This window comes from Boleophthalmus pectinirostris, unplaced genomic scaffold (assembly GCF_026225935.1).
Source record: "Boleophthalmus pectinirostris isolate CB_2022bp ecotype Guang Dong unplaced genomic scaffold, ASM2622593v1 HiC_scaffold_8, whole genome shotgun sequence".
Lineage (NCBI taxonomy): Eukaryota > Metazoa > Chordata > Actinopteri > Gobiiformes > Gobiidae > Boleophthalmus > Boleophthalmus pectinirostris.
The window spans coordinates 2,914,775-2,931,275 of record NW_026571515.1 but is presented as its reverse complement, the minus strand read 5'-3'; the positions used below and the strand labels follow the sequence as shown (position 1 = coordinate 2,931,275).

General features: G+C 41.4%; 13 non-coding genes across 13 annotated transcripts; all 13 read right to left on the bottom strand.

The window, feature by feature from the left end:
• Positions 1 to 11,390: 11,390 nt before the first annotated feature.
• On the bottom strand, positions 11,391 to 11,462 carry trnaq-cug (transfer RNA glutamine (anticodon CUG)). Its single transcript has one exon. It is a non-coding gene; the product is annotated as a tRNA-Gln (tRNA).
• Positions 11,463 to 12,989: 1,527 nt separating this feature from the next.
• On the bottom strand, positions 12,990 to 13,061 carry trnaq-cug (transfer RNA glutamine (anticodon CUG)). The gene has a single exon. It is a non-coding gene; the product is annotated as a tRNA-Gln (tRNA).
• A 131-nt stretch (positions 13,062 to 13,192) lies between these two features.
• Positions 13,193 to 13,264, bottom strand: trnaq-uug (transfer RNA glutamine (anticodon UUG)). The gene has a single exon. It is a non-coding gene; the product is annotated as a tRNA-Gln (tRNA).
• Positions 13,265 to 13,598: 334 nt separating this feature from the next.
• trnaq-uug (transfer RNA glutamine (anticodon UUG)) lies at positions 13,599 to 13,670 on the bottom strand. The gene has a single exon. It is a non-coding gene; the product is annotated as a tRNA-Gln (tRNA).
• Positions 13,671 to 14,425: 755 nt separating this feature from the next.
• Positions 14,426 to 14,498, bottom strand: trnaq-uug (transfer RNA glutamine (anticodon UUG)). The gene has a single exon. It is a non-coding gene; the product is annotated as a tRNA-Gln (tRNA).
• A 116-nt stretch (positions 14,499 to 14,614) lies between these two features.
• On the bottom strand, positions 14,615 to 14,687 carry trnar-ucu (transfer RNA arginine (anticodon UCU)). Its single transcript has one exon. It is a non-coding gene; the product is annotated as a tRNA-Arg (tRNA).
• Positions 14,688 to 14,836: 149 nt separating this feature from the next.
• Positions 14,837 to 14,909, bottom strand: trnaq-uug (transfer RNA glutamine (anticodon UUG)). The gene has a single exon. It is a non-coding gene; the product is annotated as a tRNA-Gln (tRNA).
• Positions 14,910 to 15,038: 129 nt separating this feature from the next.
• Positions 15,039 to 15,110, bottom strand: trnaq-cug (transfer RNA glutamine (anticodon CUG)). Its single transcript has one exon. It is a non-coding gene; the product is annotated as a tRNA-Gln (tRNA).
• A 155-nt stretch (positions 15,111 to 15,265) lies between these two features.
• trnaq-uug (transfer RNA glutamine (anticodon UUG)) lies at positions 15,266 to 15,337 on the bottom strand. The gene has a single exon. It is a non-coding gene; the product is annotated as a tRNA-Gln (tRNA).
• A 154-nt stretch (positions 15,338 to 15,491) lies between these two features.
• On the bottom strand, positions 15,492 to 15,563 carry trnaq-cug (transfer RNA glutamine (anticodon CUG)). Its single transcript has one exon. It is a non-coding gene; the product is annotated as a tRNA-Gln (tRNA).
• A 131-nt stretch (positions 15,564 to 15,694) lies between these two features.
• Positions 15,695 to 15,766, bottom strand: trnaq-uug (transfer RNA glutamine (anticodon UUG)). The gene has a single exon. It is a non-coding gene; the product is annotated as a tRNA-Gln (tRNA).
• A 134-nt stretch (positions 15,767 to 15,900) lies between these two features.
• On the bottom strand, positions 15,901 to 15,972 carry trnaq-uug (transfer RNA glutamine (anticodon UUG)). The gene has a single exon. It is a non-coding gene; the product is annotated as a tRNA-Gln (tRNA).
• Positions 15,973 to 16,103: 131 nt separating this feature from the next.
• Positions 16,104 to 16,175, bottom strand: trnaq-cug (transfer RNA glutamine (anticodon CUG)). Its single transcript has one exon. It is a non-coding gene; the product is annotated as a tRNA-Gln (tRNA).
• Between the last annotated feature and the right edge of the window lie 326 nt (positions 16,176 to 16,501).

Genomic DNA, 16,501 nt, shown 5'->3' with positions numbered 1-16,501 from the left:
AAACTCAAGTCTAGCCAAGTTAAGACGACTCGAATTAAGAAAGTTTCATCATGATTTGAGTAAATTTCAATGACAAGTAAAAATATGTACCAGTTTATATATTTTAATGCTGTCAAGAGATTAAAAAAATTTAGAGACTAATTAATTACAGATCATAATTAATTAATCTAATTAATCTCTTTTTTAATCTCACCTAAAAATTGCTGAGAAAAGCTTCAACTTGAGGTATTTTCATTTAAATTCATTATTACATTATTGTGGCAGATCAAAACACTGATATAGAACAAAAAAGTGACTTTATAAAGTCATTTATTGTTTAACAAACTTTAACAGATGCAGTCACTTACATTTCACAGTATCATCATCGTTATTACTGTTACTAATCTGCATAAATAAACTCAACTTTACAACATATAAACATCACCACTAGAGCCACATCAGCCCGTTTGACATTATAATATGTTTAATGCAGATTTGTGCAAGTCTCACAGAAACAAAACTTAAAACTGCATGGCTCATTTGCATAAACTAAGCGAAGTGTGTCGCTGATGTGGTTCAACTTCTACTAAAGAACACGACTCAGTGGAATACAGATGTTCTCTCTGTGACAGAGGGATGTTGATGCTGAAGGTGAGTCTGTTCTGTGTTTGTGTCGTGATGTTTTCAGATCAGACGTGTGCAGGTTTATCACAGATGCGGCGAGAACGAGAATGAAAATTACAATTCTTTGCAGGAGCGATGTGTTGTCGTCCCAAAAACACATAAAAACAGATTTTATAATAAGGCAACTCACGTACAGAAACAGTAAAGTTAGAGATTAAAAATGAGATTAATGCGATTAACACGATAATTTGACACCCCTAATATATTTATTTGATTGGGACAGAGCTTGTAAGTGGACAAACATGACACAACATGAATGTAAACTAGGGTGACCATATTTCCATTTGTGAAAACCCAGACACCTTACCGGGGGTGTGGGGCCTCGACATTAAGCTACACTCACCTCGCAAACTGTGCACATGATCTCCCACTTGTCTCAACCGGGACGGAAAACGGGGAATTTCTTGTCCAAGTCATCTTTTAATGCACATTTGCAGTTCGGCATGTTACAGGCTGACCGACTGTTTGTGTCTGCTCGCTCCTTCTGGGTCACAGAGACGCTCAATTTAATGGCCATGTCCGGGGAAAAACGAACGTTTGGTCACCCTAATGTAAACACGCTGGATTGTAGGGCTGGAGTCACAGGGGCCAAACTATAAAATATTGATAATAAAATATCCATTCATTGCACAGTCCAAAATATTACACACATATTCACAGTTTTGAAGATTAAAATACACACATACTCACTGTAATAGTTGAACAAAGAAGAGGTCTGTCCAGGAGGTACCGTATTTTCCTGGCTATAGGTCGCGTTCTTAAACCTCCAACCCCATCAAAAAAGGACTGCGCGCCACAATCCAGAGCGCCCCATACACGAATCCACTCAGGTGTCCCAGCACGACTTCAGTAAACTACAAACACACCACCCACAGAACACACAAACACACACGGAGCAGACAGAGACCGCACAGAGAAAACGAGGAACGGAACAGAGGAATGAACCGAAAAAGCGAGCGCAATGTGCCACGTCTAGACACGACTGAACATCTGAGTCACTGCGAACACGCCGACAATCCGTTGGTCCCAGACTAGAGATGCGCGGATGGGCTATTTTTTCATCCGCAACCGCGACACAAAACTCATCATCCGCCCGCTGTCCATTTTGCACCGAAGGTTTTCAAAACCGCACCGCCGCCATCCGCCGATTGATTTTAGATTTTAGAACAATCATACAGCAAACAAACTAAGGAGCCTCGATAAAAATGCAAACTCTACAGCTCATTCATTCCAAAATTGGCTCAGCGTGTTTGTTCACATTCTTAATTGTCCGTAACAACCCCAGACTTACCTGGTTTTCTTGCGCAGCTAATTAATTGACAACCGACTAGGCTTTTGAACCTTCTTGCCTTCGTGTTGGATGTTGTTACATTCTGAACATTCTGCCATTGCCTGATGTTATTTCAAAGTCATAGCCTCACTCCATCGGTCTTTCTTTAAGTTTTAAATCCCCCGAGTGGCAGTCTACGCTATAATGTCTGCGTGTTTTAAAATATAACTGATATCGAAACAAAATAGACAGATCATCTCATCCAGATGAACCTTTATTGAAATCAGGCAATGCCCTCTTTATATTCCAATTGAAACAGGCAAGAAAAAATATGCATAACTAAATAAATCTGGCCCTATAGCCACTTATGTGTTGGCAAACAGCTGAAATAAATTAGAAATAATAAAATAAACTGCATATAATATGTGCCTCGTAAACCTTAGGCATCAATAACCCGACACAACCTGAACCTTCAGAACATAAAAACGAGGTCAAATGGGCTGATTAAGGACATGACGTACACTTCATACTACAAGCACAGACAATGACACTCGTCTTTTCAGATGTAGGTAACAATACTAACAATAACTTGTTTTTGGTTTTTTTTAGAAGTTAAACTGCCACCCGCCCGAATTTAATTAAAATATAATTTTTCGTCACGTCATCCGCCCGACCCGCGGATTAACCGTGGATACCGCTATCCCAGACAGCACCCTCCCTACACGCCACAACTGAACAAAGCCCAGAGTCACAGTAAACGCCACAAACAAACAAACCCACTCACCCATTCACACTGTTGGGTTTCCTTTAAAGTTTTTATTTTTGAAAAAAGTTCGAAAATAGACCATTCAATAACAGAGCGCCTAATAGTGCAGAAAATACGGTACTCGATATTAGTGTTGTCACGATGCAAACTGTGGTCCAAACTGGAGCCGCAGACCTCGAGGAGAGATTCAGATCATAATAATTAATCCACATCGATGTTGTCATGGTTTCGCAAACACTGGACTCCGCGTATGGACAGGAAATTAAAGCTCCTATATTACACTAAACCGAGCTTTACGCCACGATATCTCCTCAAAAACAGACCTGGACTTGTGTTTTGTTTCATTCCCACATGTTTGAGTAACTCTTTATTATTCGTCTTTCTACATTTCCAAAGCTCGTGATGTCATGAAGTGGTAGTTTTCAAGTTCATAGTCCGGAATTTTGGACATAGGACTTCATTTCCTCGTGATCCAGAGTGTTGGAGACGTGTGGAGACACTTTTTTAAATATTCCATCCAGACTTTACCACTGAAAACAGTCTTATCCACTCCACAAAACACCCGAAGTAAAACTATTATTACACCAAACTGTCCATGTGAAAGTCCGTGTCCATAGAATAATTTCATTTAATTTAAGTAAAACCAATCTTGCATTTGAAGGATTTATGTCCGAGCAGCAGCAGCAGCGAGTTGGACTTCCTGATGGAAAAACTGGCAGCACCTAACGCCGATCTTACCGGCAAAGTAAAAGTATTCAGTTACAGTTACTGTTTCAGTGAGTGGTAATTGGATTACAGTTACTTTGTGGAAATAAATGGATTACACGGCGGGATTTTCCTCTTTTTTCATTTTGGGCGAAACCAGGACTAAAACAGGACTAAAACAGGACTAAAAACAGGACTAAACCAGGTCTAAACCAGGACTAAATCAGGACTAAACCAAGACTAAAACAGGACTAAAACAGGACTAAACCAGGTCTAAACCAGGACTAAACCAGGACTAAACCAGGTGGTCTTAAACAGGACTAAAACAGGTCCAAAACAGGACTAAACCAGGGGGGACTAAACCAGGACTAAAACAGGACTAAAACAGGACTAAACCAGGACTAAACCAGGACTAAAACAGGACTAAACAGGACTAAAACAGGACTAAAAACAGGACTAAAACAGGACTAAAAACAGGTCTAAACAGGACTAAACCAGGACTAAACCAGGACTAAAAACAGGACTAAACAGGACTAAACCAGGACTAAAACAGGACTAAAACAGGACTAAACCAGGACTAAAACAGGACTAAAACAGGACTAAAACAGGACTAAAACAGGTCCAAAATAGGACTAAACCAGGACTAAACCAGGACTAAAAGAGGATTAAAACCAGGGACTAAAAACCAGGACTAAAACAGGACTAAAACAGGACTAAACCAGGACTAAAACAGGAACTGATTGAACAGGACTGTTAAATCCGCATTGTTAATAACATGATTCCACATCATTTTGAGTAAAAAAACATCAAATATTACAGATTTTTACTGAGCTGGCACCTTTATGTTTGTACTGAAATTTATTTATTTATTTATATTGTCCCCGACCTTCCCAACACCGATGACATCACAAGGTGGAACTCAGCTTTAAGACAGGTTTCGTGTGTTCAACGTGTGTGAATGAATACACAAGACAAAACAAAAAACACAACTCCGGGTCTGTTTGTGACGAGGAAACATTAAAACAGATGGAAAATTCTAAAAACTGACAATATCATTTGACAAACATAAACAATTACTTTTACATTTTACTGAAACAAAAGAAACATGGACCACAACATCAGAGAACAATGGGCCACGGAAACAGGAAGGCCTACGTCTAAACTCTCAGTCCTGGGTGTGGTCTCTGCTCCAGGTGTCGCCATCTCCTGGACGAAGCTGGAACTGATGCCACTGCCGCACTTCTCCACAGCGGCCCCCAAATCTGTGCAGCAAATACTTCAAAATGGCAGAACGCAGAACTCCACGCTCCACGAGGCGAAGAGCAGCCGACGCCCCATCGAACTCTGAGGAAACTCTGCTCCACGAACTCAGGTTCACTCAGGAACTAGAGTCCAAGTCCTAGACCAAGATTAGTCCTGGTTCAGTCCTGGATTGTTCGTAGTTCAGCGCCGGTTTAGACCAGGTTTAGTCCTGGTTTTAGACCTGGTTTAGTCCTGATTCAGTTCTGGTTCACTCCTGGTTTAGACCTGGGTCAGTCCTGGTTTAGTCCTGGTTCAGCTCCAGCTTAGTTCTGGTTTAGTCCTGGTTTTGACCTGGTTTTGACCTGGTTTAGTCCCGGTTCAGTCCTGGTTCAGTCCTGGTTCAGCTCCAGCTTAGTCCTGGTTTTGACCTGGTTTTGTCCTGGTTTAGTCCCTGGTTCAGTCCTGTTAGTCCAGTTCAGTCCTGGTTCAGTCCTGGTTCAGCTCCAGTTAGTCCTGGTTTTAGACCTGGTTTTTGACCTGGTTTTAGTCCTGGTTTAGTCCTGGTTTAGTCCTGGTTCAGTCCTGGTTTAGTCCTGGTTTAGTCCTTGGTTCAGTCCTGGTTCAGTCCTGGTTTAGTCCTTGGTTTCAGTCCTGGTTCAGTCCTTGGTTCAAGTCCTGGTTCAGTCCTGGTTTAGTCCTGGTTTAGTCCCTGTTTTTTTTTTTTTTCTTTCTTTCTTTTGGAAAGATCTCTATTTAAAAAAAAAAATAAAAAAAAACTGGGGACATTTACTTCCAAAACCAGGCTGTAGGTGTCACTGTGGAGCTCTGTGACATTAAAACTATAATAGAAAAAGTATTTGTAATAATTTGAAGTGGCTCCCATTGATTCTGCAGTGATTTTTATTCCACTTTGTTTAGTTTTTTTCCTGACTCCCACTTAAAGACAGACAGTCGCCGTCTATGCAAACAGATATTCTAAAAAAGTGCCCGTGCCAGGTAACACTCCCTAATGTTTAATCTCCATTTAATGACACCGATAAACCACAAAAGCAAACTCCGGGCCGGCTGCCATTTACTCCCATTCGTCACATGCTATTTTAGTCACAAGCTCCAGCTCGACGGGAAAAACTCTGTATCCTCGGCTGACTGGACTCGAAGGCGAAGGAGTTCTGCAGTCTGTGTTTAGTCGTGTTTTTCAAGGTTCCTCTGTTACGAAAAAGTGACTCTTGCGAAATTTAAGTCATGTTATAAAGTGGTTTCCTCCTCAAAAACAGACCTGGAGTTGTGTTTTTGTTTCATTCAGACTCTTATTCAGAGGTGAGGATTTGCAACTCGAGTCAGACTTGAGACTCACTGACTTTAAAAAAGGACTCGGGACTCGACTTGATAAAAATGGACTAAGACTTGGGACTTCACTTAATATGACATGACTTGATGTGTTATAAAGTAGTTTCCTCCTCCAAAACAGACCTGAACTTGTGTTTTTGTTTCATTCAGACTCTTTATTCAGAGGTGAGGATTTGCAACTCGAGTCAGACTTGAGTCACTGTTTTCAGGACTCGAGACTCGACTTGATAAAAATGGACTAAGACTTGAGACTCGACTTGATAAAAATGGACTAAGGACTTGGGACTCGACTTGATAAAAATGGACTAAGACTTGGACTCGACTTGATAAAATGGACTAAGACTTGGGACTCGACTTGATAAAAATGGACTAAGGCTTGAGACTCGACTTGATAAAAATGGACTAAGGACTTGAGACTCGACTTGATAAAAATGGACTAAGACTTGGACTTGAGACTCGACTTGATAAAAATGGACTAAGACTTGGGACTCGACTTGATAAAAATGGACTAAGACTTGGGACTCGACTTGATAAAAATGGACTAAGACTTGGGACTCGACTTGATATGACATGACTTGACGTGTTATAAAGTGGTTTCCTCCTCAAAAACAGACCTGGAGTTGTGTTTTTGTTTCATTCAGACTCTTTATTCAGAGGTGAGGATTTGCAACTCGAGTCAGACTTGAGTCACTGTTTTCAGGACTTGAGACTCAACTTGATAAAATGGACTAAGGCTTCGTTCAGACTGCAGGGCTTAAACGCTCAATCAATGCTTGAATTTTTTTTTGTGAAATCCGATGTTTTCAGGTTGTTCATAATATTATAATATTTTGTAAAAGAAAGAGTTCATCAATTAAAAAAGATTTCTGTAATAGATTTGTGTTTCTCTGCACAAATATTTGAACTTATTCTATTTTTTGGGTTTATATGACATGAGTTTTTCTGATCCGGCCCCCGGACCAAAATGAGTTTAACACCTCAAAAGGCATTTCCGATAAAATGTTTTGTCATTTTTTACCCGCAAGTATTCTCATGTAAACAAACCCTGGAAATGACTTGAAGCTCAACGCAGACGACTTGGACTTGACTTAGACTTATCGGCCAGGGACTCGAGACTCGACTTGGACTTGCTTGTATTTGACTTGGGACTTGACTCTGACTTGAGGTCAAAGACTTGATACTCGCAAAACAACGACTTGGTCCCACCTTTGCCTTTATTATTCATCTGTCTACATCTCCAAAGCTGAAAAATGCTCTATTCCACCTTGTGATGTCATGAAGTGGAAGTTTCCAAGTGAACAGCTACAATTTACCTTTAGTTCAGCAGAAAGCGGAAATTTCACGACTGTAATCATCCAAAAATTCTAGTGAAGGTGAAAACTCAGCTTAAAATATGCAAGTTTGTTTAAACATGTTGAGTAAAACAAAACACAACTCCTGGTTAATACAGATCAGAAAAAAAAACATTGAAAAGTAAGATAACAAAAAATGACTTATTCCAAAACAGTTCGACTGGAAATTGTGTGAAAATTTTCTTAAAGTTTCAGGTTGTTCAATTATTATAATATTTTGTAAAGAAAGAGTTCATCATTAAAAAAGATTTCTGTAATAGAATTTGTGTTTCTCTGCACAAATATTTGAACTTATTGCTATTTTTGGGTTTATATGACATGAGTTTTCTGATTCCGGCCCCCGGACCAAAATGAGTTTAACACCTCAAAAGGCATTTCCGATAAAATGTTTTGTCATTTTTTACCCGTAAGTATTCTCATGTAAACAAACCCTGGAAATGACTTGAAGCTCAACGCAGACGACTTGGACTTGACTTAGACTTATCGGCCAGTGACTCGAGACTCGACTTGGACTTGCCTGTATTTGACTTGGGACTTTGACTCTGACTTGAGGTCAAAGACTTGATACTCGCAAAACAACGACTTGGTCCCACCTTTGCCTTTATTATTCATCTGTCTACATCTCCAAAGCTGAAAAATGCTCTATTCCACCTTGTGATGTCATGAAGCAGAAGTTTCCAAGTGAACAGCTACAATTTACCTTTAGTTCAGCAGAAAGCGGAAATTTCACGACTGTAATCATCCAAATAATTCTAGTGAAGGTGAAAAACTCAGCTTAAAATATGCAGAGTTTGTGTTAAACATGTGTGAGTAAAACAAAACACAACTCCTGGTTAATACAGATCAGAAAAAAAACATAATATAGATGAACCCTTTAAGTCCTTTGCCCTGAAAATACTAAAATCTAAGAAACTGCTTCACATAGATTTTAATAACGGCCTGAAAATGCAAATGTCCTTCCAGTGTGTGTTGTTCCATAAACTAGATCCAAACGTCCCGATCTAATTATCACATTAGACGCCAACTGTCACTCTTTGTGCTTATAATAACAAGTGTACAGTGTTTGGAGCCCACACAGCTACCTGTCACTCCGCGAAACGTCACTTAAATAAACCTGCTCATTGACTCGCTCATAATGACTATTGACTATAAGTGAAGGAAAGCGACACCAGCTCGGGAGCCAGAGAGAGCTTTTCTAATCCTGACAGACAGCTCCAGACTGGCACAGGACTCGTACCACCACCGCCGCCACCGGAGCACATTTGGCACTCCACTGTTCAAAACACACATCGTAACGCAGATCAAATTTGTTTCAGGAAGGAAAATAAAAAGATATAACTCCAAAAAAATTACAGAAATTCACTCGATGTTGATATTACGCAACTTTCTGATCTATTCATCAGCCGGTTTCACTTCATGGAAACCGTCTGACCTCGCAGCGTTAGGATTCGTTCGCTCGACGGTAGGCGGGTACTTTTTTATGTAACCAATCCCAATCCCGTAAGAAGAAGGACAATAATGTTCACCAAAATTCACCAAAGATTCTCTTTGTTCCGGCTTTAAATCCTTGATCTCGGGAATCGTTGCCAACGCAGAATGTCTGTCTTCGTCTACATCCATCTCGACGCTTTGTTTACTGTTGTGCTGTTCCACGAAAGGGACACAGACAGACGCCACCAGTTTGACATCATGACTTCAAAGCTCTTCACTGATTGGTCTACAACTTCTGGGGTTCTTGCAAATCGTCTATTATACCTAGTCGCAGGAGAGAAATGAAACTGAGCGGAGGCACTAGGTGGTACCAGTCTGGCTAATAATGTAGTTTCCTCATCACAAACAGACCTGGAGTTGTGTTATTAGATTCTTTTTTCAGACCAAGAGTTTGTTTTCATTCCTGACAGTTTGTTCTGCTCCCTGCACTCTTCCTCAGAGTCTTGTGATGTTGCTGTGATGTTGCTTGGGGGCACGGTGGCTGAGTGGCTAGCACTCATGCTAGAAGGTTCTGGGTTTGATCCCCAGGTCGCCTGGGCCTTTCTGTGTGGAGTTTGCATGTTTCTCCTTGTGTCTGGATGGGTTTCCTCTGGGCGCTGTGGTTTCCCCCGTCAACCCAAAACATGATACAGGTCTCCAAGAACAGTTGATAGTCACGGTCAGTTAAATATAATTAATCAATGAACCTGTCCAGGTGGCTAGACACTTGAAAGTGGTGTGTGTGTGTGAGTGATGATGGTGGTCGGTGGGACCGTTGGCACTGATTGGCTTGGCAGCTGTGCCTCTGTCAGTCTGCCCCAAGGCAGCTGTGGCTACAACAGTAGCTTACCATCACCAGGTATAGAATGAATGAATAATGTATGCTGAATATAATTCTCTGTAAAGCGTCTTTGTGATGAAAATGTTCAGTGGTTCAGTCCGGCATCTGAGTTTAAGTCACATAAACCAGCAGTGATTATTATCCGTTTTTTTCCATTTTTCATTTAAACACAAAATCAAAAACTGAAAAAATGACTCGTTTTCCATTTTTTCATTTTGGTTTTGAAGAAAAATAATGAAGAAAATAGTTGTTTTATTTATTTTCTTATTTTTGGTTTTATATTGAAAAAACGAATGAACGAATTACACACGGATTGTATCATTTGGATGTTTTCAGCTCTCTAATTGCCAATTTTGAGTGAACAAAAGCTAAAAAAAAAAAGGAGCTGTTAACTTGAAAGTTTTCCCTATATGACATCACAAGGTGGAACAGAACATTTTGCAGATGTAGACAGGCTAATAATGAAGAGTTACTCAAACGTGTGAATGAAAACACACCTCCAGGTCTGTTTTTGACGACGTAACAACATTATAAACATGACGTAAAGCTCACAAGAGTCTGTTTTGGTGTAACACAGCCTCTTTAAAGATGCATTATGTAACTTTTCCGAGTAACCACTTCACTGTGCATGAAATGGCGACAAAGCAATCACAACATAAGCACCGTCATTATCCGTGGATTACAAAACAGTCCATCTCGTCCACTGCCTGCCACCTTCAGAACACTTCACATAATCATGGATCCATTATCAGGGACAGAAGTGGTGATTTGGTGGAACATGCCTCGTGATTGGACATTGTCGGGCTCACTTCGATGCAAAAACTCAAATCTAGACAAGTTTACATGACTATGAATTAAGAAAGTTTGATCGTGATGTCAGTAAATTTCACTTGACAAAATCTATCTATGATCTACCAACGAAATAAGACGTTTTGTGCTTAAAATATGAAAATACAGCTTGTTACACTTAAAGGTGCTCTGTGTAACTTGCCTGCTGCAGTTTCCATCACCGAGAACCTAAACTTATGAATCTCCATGGAGACTTGCAAGAAAAATTACAGGTTGGATTTGTGGAGTTGCGACCCCACTCACAGTAAGAATGGATATGTTTGAGCGATAAATAAAACCTACAGTTGAATAAATGCAAGACAGATCAGTTTAATCAGAAGTTATTCAACTATTTAAAAGCACAAAGCCAGTTCAAGGTTCCACCGAGACTTGAACTCAGATTGTAAGTAGAAAGTCATTGCACAACTGTACCAAGAATCAGCAGTTTTTCATCTATGTAAAATCACAAAGGCAACCCTTGTTCATTCTCCAGGTCAGGTCTCACCGAGACTTGAACTCAGATCACTGGATGGGGACTCCAGAGTGCTAACCATTACACCATGGAACCTCTGTCGCCATTGTGCTAATGGGCTCAAGAAGTTGGTTTGTAAGTAGAACTCAGTGAACAAGTGTACCAAAAATCAGAACTTATTCACATACTTAAAAGTACAAATTCAGGGATTCCTATTCTAGCACATGGTAAAGTTCCACTGAGGACTTGAACTTGGATCACCAGATTCAGAGTCCAGAGTGCTAACCATTACACCATGGAACCTTTGTTGCCGTGTCTTGACTGGGCTCGGGAAGTTGGTTTGTAAGTAGAACTCAGTGAGGATTTGTACCCAGAATCAGAACTTATTCACCCATTAAAAAGTCTAAACTTAGTCCCTACTCTTTCACACCATCAGGTTCCACCAAGACTTGAACTCGGATCACGGGATTCAGAGTCCAGAGTGCTAACCACTACACTATGGAACCTCTTTTGCCATGTTTCGACTGGAAGTTGGTTTGTAAGAAGAACTCAGTGAACGAGTGTACTAAGAGTCAGAACTTATTTACGTGTATAAAAGCACAAATTCAGTCCTGATTTTGGACTGAACCGTATGCAGCGTGTGAACCATTCTTTCATCAGGTCATGTTCCACCAAGACTTGAACTCGGCTTGCTGGATTGAAAGTCCAGAACGCTAACCATTACATCATGAAACCCCTATTGCATTGCTTCAACTGGGCTTGTGAAGTTGGTTTGTAATTGGAACTCAGTGAAGCAGTTTCCCCAGAATCAGAACTTATTTACGTATTTAAAAGCACAAACACAGTCCTGATTATTTCACCAGGTCAGGTTCCACTGAGACTTGAACTTGGATTGCTGGATTCAGAGTCCATTTGGACTCATACAATTGGATTTTAACATTAACTCAGTGACACAGAGTTCCAAAAGTAAACACATCTTTTTCCACAGCAGGTCCCATCAAGACTTGGACTTGAATCGCTGGATTCATATTCCAGAGTGCTAACCATTACACCATGGAACCTCTGCTGCTGGGTTTTGTTGGGGCTTGAGAAATTGGTTTGTACGTAGAACTCAGTGAACTTTTGTACTCAGATCAGAATTTATTCACCTAATAAAAAGTGCAAATTCAGGCCCTATTCTTTCACATGGTTAGACTCCACCGAGACTTGAACTTGGATCACTGGATGCAGAGTCCAAAGTGCTAACCACTACACCACGGAACCTCTGCTGCCGTGTTTCGACTAGGCTCGGGAAGTTGGTTTGTAAGAAGAACTCAGTGAAGGTGTTCACTAAGAGTCAGAACTTATTTAAGTATATAAAAGCACAAACACAGTCCTGATTCTTTCACCAGGTCAGGTTCCACCAAGACTTGAACTCAGATTGCTGGCTTCAGAGTCCAGAGTGCTAACCATTACACCATGGAACCCCTGTTGCATTGTTTCAACTGGGCTTGTGAAGTTGGTTTGTAATTGGAACTCAGTGACGCAGTGTGCCCAGAATCAGAACTTATTTACATATTTAAAAGCACAAACACAGTCCTGATTCTCTTACCAGGTCAGGTTCCACCGAGACTTGAACTCGGATCACCGGATTCAGAGTCCAGTGTGCTAACCATTACACAACGGAACCTCTGTTGCCATGTTTCGACTGGGCTTGGGAAGTTGGTTTGTAAGAAGAACTCAGTGAAGGAGTGTACTAAGAGTCAGAACTTACTTACATTTATAAAAGCACAAACAGAGCCCTGCTTCTTTCACCAACTCAGGTTTCACCGAGACTTAAACTCGGACTGTTGGATTCAGAGTCCAGAGTGCTACCCACTACACCATGGAACCTCCGCTGCTTTGTTTCGACTGGGCTCGAGAAGTTGGTTTGTAAGAAGAACTCAGTGAAGGTTCGTACTAAGAGTCAGAACTTATTTACGTGTATAAAAGCACAAATTCAGTCCTGATTTTGGACTGAACTTGATGCAGCGTGCTGACATTCTTTCTAGGTCAGGTTCCACCGAGACTTGAACTCGGATCGCTGGATTCAGAGTCCAGAGTGCTAACCATTACACCATGGAACCTCTGCTGCCGTGTTTCAACTGGGTTCGTGAAGTTGGTTTGTAAGAAGAACTCAGTGAAGGTGCGTACTAAGAGTCAGAACCTATGTACGTGTATAAAAGCACGACCAGAGTGCTGATTCTTTCATCAAGTTAGGTTCCACCAAGACTTGAACTCAGATCACTGGATTCAAAGTCCAGAGTGCTAACCATTACACCATGGAACCTCTGCTGCTGTGTTTCGACTGGGCTTGTGAAGTTGGTTTGTAAGAAGAACTCAGTGAAGGACTGTACTAATAGTCAGAACTTACTTACGTTTAGAAAGCACAAACAAGCCCGCTTCTTCACCAACTCAGGTTCCACCGAGACTGAACTCGGATCGCTGGATTCAGAGTCCAGAGTGCTAACCATTACACCATGGAACCTCTGTGCCATGTTTTGACTGGGCTTGGGAAGTGGTTTGTAAGAAACTCAGTGAAGGTGTGTATGAAAAGTCAGAACTTATTTACGTGTATAAAAGCACAAATTCAGTCCTGATTTTGATGCTGCTTTCAACCAGTCAGGTTCCACCGAGACTTGAACTCGGATCTCTGGATTCAAAGTCCAGAGTGCTAACCATTACACCATGGAACCTCTGGTGCCTGTTTGCTGGGCTTGCGAAGTTGGTTTGTAAGAAGAACTTCAGTGAAGNTGGTTTGTAAGAAGACTCAGTGAAGGACTGTACTAAGAATCAGAACTTACTTACGTTTATATAAGCACAAACAGACCCTGCTTCTTCACCAACTCAGGTTCCACCGAGACTTGAACTCGATCGCTGGATTCAGAGTCCAGAGTGCCAGCCATTACACCATGAACCTCTGTCGCATGTTTTGACTGGCTTGGGAAGTTGGTTTTGTAAGAAGAACTCAGTGAAGGTGTGTATGAAGAGTCAGAACTTATTTACGTGTAAAAAGCACAAATTCAGTCCTGATTTTGATGCTCGTGCTAACCATTCTTTCACAGCTCAGTCCACCGAGACTTGAAACTCGGATCACTGGATTCAAAGTCCAGAGTGCTAACCATTACACCATGGAACCTCTGCTGCTGTGTTCGACTGGGCTTGAAGTTGGTTTGTAAGAAGAACTCAGTGAAGGAGTGTATAAGAGTCAGAACTATTTACGTTATAAAAGCACAATCAGTCCTGATTTTTCACAGCCACTCAGGTCAGGTTCCACGAGACTTGAACTCGGATCGCTGGATTCAGAGTCCAGTGCTAACCATTACACCATGGACCTTGCGCCGTGTTTTGACTGGGTCGGAAGTTGGTTTGTAAGAAGAACTCAGTGAAGTGTGTATAAGAATCAGAACTATTTAAAAAAGCACGCCAGAGTCTGATTCTTTCACCAGGTCAGTTCCACCGAGACTTGAACTCGGATCACTGGATTCAAAGTCCAGAGTGCTAACCAATTACACCATGGAACCTCTGTCCATGTTTCGACTGGGCTTGGAAGTTGGTTTGTAAGAAGAACTCAGTGAAGGTGTATGAGAATCAGAACTTATTTAAAAAAGCAAAACACAGTCCTGATCTTTCCAAGGTCAGGTTCCACCGAGACTTGAACTCGGATCGCTGGATTCAGAAGTCCAGAGTGCTAACCATTACACCATGGAACCTCTGTGCGTGTTTTGACTGGGCTGGGAAGTTGGTTTTGTAAGAAGAACTCAGTGAAGGTGTGTATGAAGAGTCAGAACTTATTTACGTGTATAAAAGCACAAATTCAGTCTGATTTTGATGCTGCGTGCTAACCATCTTTTCACCAGCTCAGGTCCACCGAGACTTGAACTCGGATCACTGGATTCAAAGTCCAGAGTGCTAACCATTACACCATGGAACCCTCTGTGCGTGTTTTGCTGGGCTTGGAAGTTGGTTTGTAAGAAGAACTCAGTGAAGGAGTGTACTAAGAGTCAGAACTTACTTTACGTTTATAAAAGCACAAAACAGAGCCCTGCTTCTTTCACCAACTCAGGTTCCACCGAGACTTGAACTCGGATCGCTGGATTCAGAGTCCAGAGTGCTAACCATTACACCATGGAACCTCTGTCCATGTTTTGACTGGGCTTGGAAGTTGGTTTTGTAAGAAGAACTCAGTGAAGGTGTGTATAAGAGTCAGAACTTATTTACGTGTATAAAAGCACAAATTCAGTCCTGATTTTGATGAACTTGCAGCGTGCTAACCATTCTTTCACCAGTCAGGTTCCACCGAGACTTGAACTCGGATCACTGGATTCAAAGTCCAGAGTGCTAACCATTACACCATGGAACCTCTGCTGCTGTGTTTCGACTGGGCTTGGGAAGTTGGTTTGTAATTGAAGAACTCAGTGAAGCAGTGTGCCCAGAATCAGAACTTATTTACGTGTATTAAAAGCACAAATTCAGTCCTGATTTTGGATTGATGCAGTACCATCTTTCTTCAGGTCAGGTTCCACCGAGACTTGAACTCGGATCGCTGGATTCAGAGTCCAGAGTGCTAACCATTACACCATGGAACCTCTGCCGCCGTGTTTCAACTGGGCTCGTGAAGTTGGTTTGTAAGAAGAACTCAGTGAAGGTGCGTACTAAGAGTCAGAACTTATTTACGTGTATAAAAGCACAACAGAGTGCCTGATTCTTTCACCAAGTTAGGTTCCACCGAGACTTGACTCGGAATCACTGGATTCAAAGTCCAGAGTGCTAACCATTACACCATGGAACCTCTGTCGCCTGTGTTTCGACTGGGCTTGGAAGTTGGTTTGTAAGAAGAACTCAGTGAAGGTGTGTATAAGAATCAGAACTTATTTACGTTTAAAAGCACAAACAGTCCTGATGATTTAACCATTCCACCAGGTCAGGTTCCACCGAGACTTGAACTCAGATCACTGGATTCAAAGTCCAGAGTGCTAACCATTACACCATGGAACCTCTGCTTGCCGTGTTTCCAACTGGGCTTGTGAGTTGGTTTTGTAAGAAGAACTCAGTGAAGCAGTGTACTAAGAATCAGAACTTATTACGTTTATAAAGCACAAACAGAGCCCTGATTCTTTCACCAGGTCAGGTTCCACCGAGACTTGAACTCGGATCGCTGGATTCAGAGTCCAGAGTGCTAACCATTACACCATGGAACCTCTGTCGCCATGTTTTGACTGGGCTTGGGAAGTTGGTTTGTAAGAAGAACTCAGTGAAGGTGTGTATGAAGAGTCAGAACTTATTTACGTGTATAAAAGCACAAACACAGTCCTGATTTTGATGCTGCTGCTAACCATCATTTCACCAGCTCAGGTTCCACCGAGACTTTGAACTCGGAATCACTGGATTCAAAGTCCAGAGTGCTAACCATTACACATGGAACCTCTGTGCCCTGTTTCGACTGGGCTTGGGAAGTTGGTTTGTAATTGAAGAACTCAGTGAAGGAGTGTACCAAGAATCAGAACTTACTTACGTTTAAAAGCAC